The following is a 7,229-nucleotide window of genomic DNA, read 5'->3' as shown; positions in this document are numbered from 1 at the left end:
AAAAGAAAAGAAAAGAAAAGAAAAGAAAAGAAAAGAAAAGAAAAGAATTTATATTTCTCACTTTACATCTACAGTTAGGTTAAATGGAGCTCTCCAGAAGAGGCCATTCAGTTACGTTGCTAGTAGATGATACCTAAATACTAATTTTTAAGCTAAATATCTTGGTTGGTCAAAGTTATCCATCAAAAGTGTGATTCTAAAATTCAAGTGATGGAGGATCCCTGGGTTCATTTGGTGGCGTGTCCCCATGGTTGACTGCCTTCCATGATAAAACCAATGGTCTTCTGTCTTGTTTTGATTTGCTTGGCTTCAACTTTCAGTTGTTTCTTGTATTATGCTAGGTGTTCGGCTTTTTGTCGTTTGTAGAGGGGTCATACACCAAAACAAAGTGCTCTTGAATACCAGAAATTTTCTTTAATTGAAACCTCTTGAATCACTACTGAAATGAAGTCTTAATTTCCCAAATGAAATGAAGTCTTAATTTCCCAAATTCACGTAAAATCTCTAAAACCCCGACTGCAAAGCATTTTCTCTTTTTTTTTTTCCTGTTTCTCTTCTGTGCCCCATTCAATTTGTAATGGTTTCAGCCACAAGAAGGTGGAAGTATTCCAGTATATCCCTTCAGGAGTGCACACACCATTGACCACATTTCTTGCTCCCACTTGCAGCTCACCTGGTCATACCATTAAAATCTGTGCAGTCATTTCAGCTGCTGACCAGGAACTGGTTAATGACATAAAGTGAAAATATTACTGGCCTGTTTTTTTGTTTGTTTGTTTGTTTTGTTTTGTTTTGTTTTTCTGTATATACTAATAACTTGTTTAAAATATGTTGACCTTGGAGTCTGGCTTAGCTGCATTAACGTGCTTTGCAAAATAACCTTAGGATTGTGGAAAGCGTCCTTTTAGCCATTGAGAGCTCTGATGGCTTTCGTGACATTTTGAGTTAGATGTATTTAAGTAAGTACTCAATGCACACCATTCTGGAGTGCACAAGAGCCCAACAGATTGCACCCAACCAGGGTGGTGATGGGTGCTGCATGTAGCCAGCTGAAGAAGTGCTCAGTTTAAACATATCTTGGAACTCTACTTGTAAAGTGGCAATAACTTACTGGTGGCAAAAGGTGACATAAATCTTTACAAAAATCATTCTAGAGTCAAGTCAGAGGCAGCCTTCCTGTCTGTAGCATCGACTTCACACCCTGATACATCCCAAGACAGGCTTCCCTCTTTAACATGATGAAGGGGAAAGCAAGAGTCAGAGCCTCAGCAAACTGGAGAATCTGTCTGCTTATGAAATAAGGCATTACCAAGTGTTTCACACTCCAAGTGTTAGGACTGAGATGAGTCATTGCCATTATTTGTCTCCTATTTTTGTGAGTCCTAAAAAACTTTTCCTGTTGACTTTGAATTTGTCCATTTCAGCAAAGTGATTGTGAGTAAAGTCCAAACTCACTTTCCACAGGTTTTGTTCAGACATCTTTAATAAAAATTAAGCATTAAATATGCCTGATAAAAAAGTACAACTGGCAAGTAACCTGCAGAGAAAGCTCTTGTTTATGGAAGGATTATTGCCTGAGCAATTGCTGTCTGCAATACAGGAAGACCTTTTACTAACGAAGTACCTTCACACTACCATGAGTGCCTATACAAGCTGTGGACTGTCAGTACTACCTTGACATAACCAAATAGCAGAAGTTAGTAATACAGTGCTATTCTAATGATGAAAAAAGAAGAGTATTAAATTAACAATTATAATAATAAATTTTGACATGTTACAAGGTTACATCAACACAACATTTAAAAGAGCATTTTTAATATGTTTTAACCATTCTGTGTTGGACCTGGTTCTGCCCAATGATAACAGCATGTAGTTAAATCTAAGTTGGTAATATTTCCATTGTCAGCTAAACCAGTGACTGAAATGTCCCAAACTCCTTTATTTCCCAAAGCACTGTAGTGAATTTCTTACAATGTGCAGCTTTTTTTCTCCTGGAGCATTGATATGAGCATTGTTTTGAAATTCTCTTTTGTTGTCTTCATAACTTTTTATCTCTCAAGTTCAGTAAAAATTAAAGATGATGTAAATGAATGTGATTATTTTTTACAAATTGTACAGACTATGATGTTGTATAGATTAATGTGTGTAAATAGATTTCCTTTTCATACTGTAATTCACCATACATTTCCTCTTGTTCTGCCTTTTTGTTCTTTTTTGTTTTCATTTTTTGATGTCACATAACTAACAGCCTTTTCTGTGATGTTGTATATAAAGCTGTGAACAAATAAGCGTTTACATCTTTATGCTATCAGTGATAATAGTAGTTAATAACACCATAATGGATTGAAGAGGAATCAGAGAATAAAAATTTTAAAGGTTTTGCACAGAACTTCTCTTATTTCTTTCAAGGCATATAATGATGCAGTTTTCTCACAGATTCAGAGGGTCAGGGCCATGATGAAAGGTGTGGCTAGCTTAATATTTCACTTTGTAATTCAACAGCTCTAAGATGTGCATGTTAAAGAAAACCAGTCCCTGCCCAAGATAGATCAATGCTTCCTGGAACATACGTGTGCTTACCTGGATGTAAGAATGTCACACACATACATCATAGGTATATGTCAGTACCTGGATGGCTGGCAGTTATTCTTACCTTACTACATCTTGCTTAAATGTGTTGTCCAGTATCTTTCAGAAGTACAGCATAGTGGACTAGAACAAAAATAAAGCTATGGAATTTCTTCTGTAGAAGGAATGCTATATGTCACGTATTTCTTCCCTAGAAGATATGCATCCATATATCTATAATGTGCATTTTTTGGAGACTAGATGTGCTCAGAAACCAGGTTTTCAAAGCTGAAAATGGTCTTCTGCCCCTAGCAGCCAAGGGTTCCTCAGAAATATGTTTGAAACTGAATTTTATTGCATGGAAAATGAAATGCCAAGGCAGCTCCTGCCATGGGAACGAGAAGCACAGAAGGGGGCTCACAGGAGCAAGATTCACAGTGGTACATTCCACTAAGGGAGGTGAGCACACACCGGAGAAGCTGTGCCATGGGAGGAGCAAGGTGCCCCATGGGACAGTGCATCTCCCAGGGCAGCAACGCCCCGCAGGGACAAAAGACGGTGGAGAGCTGGTTTGCTGTCCCTAATGGACCAGGGAGTCTGGCTCCTTCTATGTATATCTGTAGTCACCACAGCAGTTATGTCACGAGGTGGGGTCTTCCAACTTTTAGAGACATCTCCCTCTCCCAGCTCATGCATGTGCCTTTATGAGCTGAGTATCAGTCTGAACCTTTTTACATTTGATTACATGAATGCAAAGTACTTCAGTCGGTACTTCACTCTCCCCCACTGCTAAATCAGGTGGCCCCAGAGCCAGGTCACCTTGACATCCACAGGTGAGCTGCTTTTAGGGCTGATGAGCCTGGATGGGCAGGAGAGCTAGGGCGCAGGTGAGCAGAGGGGCCTGCGACCAGACATCATTTTCCCATCAGTGCTGGCAAGGTTTCCATGGCAGGCCTGAGTCCTGTCAGATGCCAAACCTAAAAATTTTGACACTTTTGGTGCTTTCAAGACTCCCATAGCTAGAGAAAAGGATGTCCCCAGAATAAAAGGAAAGAAGTGCACTGAAGAAGCATCTCCAAGAAGTAAGCACTTCTGTTACAACTACTACATGGTCACGAAAGGCAGTACCAGCTGCAGGAGTCCCTTACCCATTCTGTAATCAACCGCTGGCTTGCAGGCAGGCTTGGATAAAGCACAAAGCTCCCACTTTCCTCTGATTGTACCAAGCAGCTTCTAACTGGAGCATTTGAAGAGCTAGAGGAGGTCAGTGCTTGGGATGGTGAAACAGTAAGAAAGTCTGTCTGCCTTCCCCTCTCCCGCATCAGGCTGCTGAACCTCAGAACCACAGCAGACAACCCTGGGAACCCTGACAGCCTGTGCTCAGGAAAAGCAGCAGTCCACCCCACAAGCTGCAGGTTGCTGTACAGGGACAGGGCCCACGTATCTCCTCCCTACAACACTGCGCTCCGAGTGGAGGCTGGGGGGACTTCATGGCACAGGAGAGGTCATCCTGGTGTCTAAGGGGGAATAAAATAAAATACTTTATATTAAGTTCTGTTATGCATTTTAACACCTTCATCTTTCCCTACTAATGTAGGCTGGGGTATGTAGTGAGCTAGCTGACATGCAATTTAGGTTGAACAATCATCTCAAATAATAACAGGGAAGTATATATTTTATTAAACTAGTTATAGATTTTTCACACAGGCAAAATAAATATTTTTTCTAGAGATATCCTAGAGAATATAATCAATACCTTGGGTTATTCAATTTAATATGAATATTGGATTTGGAAAACAAAACTGAAATGAAGAGCCAAGCTCTATGTTGAAGTACTGCATTTCTGAGCTGGTGCCTTTGCCATTGAGACTGCTTTTCAACTGAAGCCTGCTGAGCTGTGAAATTCTCTGTTCATAAAGGCTTTATTTAGCAATAGCCCCCAGCCACTGCTTATCCCTGGTTTCCTGCTTACATTCTTCACCTGCTCTTAATTAGTGCCTTGGGCTTTGGCTGCCTGTCTCTGTGGGATATGAAAAATACTTCACAAATAATGAAGGAATCAATAATCAAGTTTATAACAATATAATTAATAATGGATCATGACTACAGGGTATATTTTGTTATGTAGAGCTGTATTCGTGAGAAGCAATTTGAAAATTAAAATATAATCTAAGTATTATAGAAAATGGTGCTGTAGAGAATGATTGTGTCTTAGCCAGGTGATGAATTAGACATTTTAATCACTCCTGCAGATTCTAGCTTCTGTTATTCAGGTAAGGATCCAAACCATATGGCCTCTGTTAAAAAACACTTAACATGACCTTATTACTCAACAATAAAAGCATGAAGAAAAGTACTGTTTTCCTCAAAAACACAACATCTTTAAAGAATCATTTTCATGATTTTGCCTGTAAAGACCATAACATCCTGTTTCTTGAATAGGGACAACAATTTATCAACTTTGATGCTTGAACATACCCTTTTGAGTTGTAACATATGGAATTAATGCTGTTAAAATAAGTTCAAAACGATCCTTTAAAAGCCCAACATATACCTTGTTCAGTCTGTAGCTCTGGTTACTTGTCCTGGTGACAAGTAACCAGATACGAGCTGACTCCAGCTTGGAAGATGCAGGCAGTAGTGACTTTTTATCATGTAGGTCTAATTTGTTTCTATCTAACTTTAAATATCTCAGTTAAGCATTCTATTTATAAATCTAATTTTTGGCTGAATACAAAGCCAAAAATCCCATGATCCTGCCTCTGGGATAGTTTAGGTCTTGCCCCAAGGCAGGGCTGCACGAAAGACCTGTCTGATGCCTGCAAGGGGCTGCAGGGGGAAGAGCTGTGTCCCCATGCTGGATTCAGCAAGCCCTGGCACTGCTGCTGCCCCTCAGACACACATTTCTTTCCAACTTTCGTTGGCAGTCTGACAGGGCTGTGCTATAGATATGTTGAGGTTTTCCAATTCTTCCAGCTGCTTGTGAAATCTGAGTTTTAATTTAAACTGAGTGATCACTAGTTTTATTGTCATACTCCCATGACATCCCATGACATTATTTACTTTACAACCCTCTCTAGCTTCGCTGCAGTGAAATATTGAATTTACAGTAATTCTTTGAAACAGCTCAGTGAGAAGGGGGAGTGTTTTATTTAAAAGGATTAATATTGAGTAACTGTTCTTGAACACACAAATGCAGGAGGATCCCATAAACTGGGATCACCAGAAGACAGGTTTTGAAAAAGCCTAGTGGCATCTAAGAAAAAATCCACTTTTAGATTTATGTGGCTTAGAGGAATAATGTGGTATGAGTCTAAAATGATGGAGCATTCAACCTCATGATCCATGCACATATACTTCCCTTACAGGATCTTTACTGCATTAATTTGTGTGACGTTTTGGAAAGAAATCAGAGAAGTTAGAAAAAAGTTACAAACTTTTCCAAATCACAGGAAAAACTTTAGTTTTTTTATACTTTGTCAGTTGCTGTGAGAAACTCTATTAATGCTATTTCAGACACTGGTTTCAGCTGAAGATTCAGTCTGACATGGCTCCATCGTGCCTGGGTGAACAGACAGCACTGTTGACGTAGATAACTTGGAAGAAAATGTGAGTACTATAAAGAGATTTTTAGTCTTAGATCATCTTCTCCCTCTATTGTGCTCTATATTCATCCCTAGCCTAGAAAAGTTCTTCCAATTACCTATTCATATACTGATCCATGAATAGTACAACTGCACTTCTATATATGTTCCCAAAATGTCTGTGATGAATAGTTTATTTCCTCTGAGTTGCAATTATTCCTCTCAGCATTTGGCAATGTTTTTGAGTAGTTTTTAACTTTTCTCATCTAATGTGTCATCAGGTTTAAAATTTTAAAAAAATAAATAGTAGTTTCTTTGGACAATCTGGATACTTGAGTATTTGATTGGCTTTTAAGTTGGAAAGGAGCTTCTGACCTTCAAAACTAACTTGCAGTTGACTGCTATAGGACGTTTTTAAAATTCAGATTAACTTAAAACAATAAATTGAAAGAAAAACATACAGATTGGTTTTTGAGAGTTTGAGGGGGAAAAAGTTACGAATATGTGGAATGAATGGTGTCAAAGCTAGGTTCTTACTTAATGGCAATAAGATTTTATGGTAGGAAGATGGAATAACTAAAGGAAGCCTGTTTTGGGGGACCACATGTAGTAGAAGGTGGATGGAAGAGGGGTTGTGATAGGAAGTCAAGAGCTTTGCTGAAGAACCTACTTGAGTCAACAACTCCTTAGGGACAATTTTCTTGGGAAGTCCGAATGGTCTTCCAGAGCACTTTCCACTCTATATACATGAAGCTAACCTAGAGGCTAAATTTTAACAAATGTGCACTGCATATAAAACCTTAGCAGTTTTGCTCCAGTTTGCAGCTAAGTTATACAGGCTGAATAGCTCAGAAATTTAGTTACAATCCACCTATCAACTGATGGTCTATATTTCTCTCCTCTGAAATAGAAATTTTACACATTTTAGGTGATCTGAAGGTCCTTTTTTAGGCTCTCCACATATGACAAAAACTTTTCTGAGTAAAGAATAAAATCAGGAAACACTGATTCATCTGCTAAGATAGAAAATTCAAAAAAGCACCAACAGAACAAGAAAGCATTTTTACACCATTAAGC

At 38.8% G+C, this 7,229-nt stretch overlaps 1 long non-coding RNA gene across 1 annotated transcript; it reads right to left on the bottom strand.

Annotated features, from left to right (window-relative positions):
• Nucleotides 1-2,917: 2,917 nt before the first annotated feature.
• LOC118162094 lies at nt 2,918-3,610 on the bottom strand. The gene is made up of 2 exons (XR_004748287.1): nt 3,394-3,610; nt 2,918-3,242 (listed from the first exon to the last, which is right to left on the bottom strand). It is a non-coding gene; the product is annotated as an uncharacterized LOC118162094 (long non-coding RNA).
• Nucleotides 3,611-7,229: the final 3,619 nt, after the last annotated feature.

This window comes from Oxyura jamaicensis, chromosome 2 (genome assembly GCF_011077185.1).
Source record: "Oxyura jamaicensis isolate SHBP4307 breed ruddy duck chromosome 2, BPBGC_Ojam_1.0, whole genome shotgun sequence".
Taxonomy (NCBI): domain Eukaryota; kingdom Metazoa; phylum Chordata; class Aves; order Anseriformes; family Anatidae; genus Oxyura; species Oxyura jamaicensis.
Note: the sequence above shows the minus strand (reverse complement) of the source record. Positions and strands in the feature narration are given on the sequence as shown.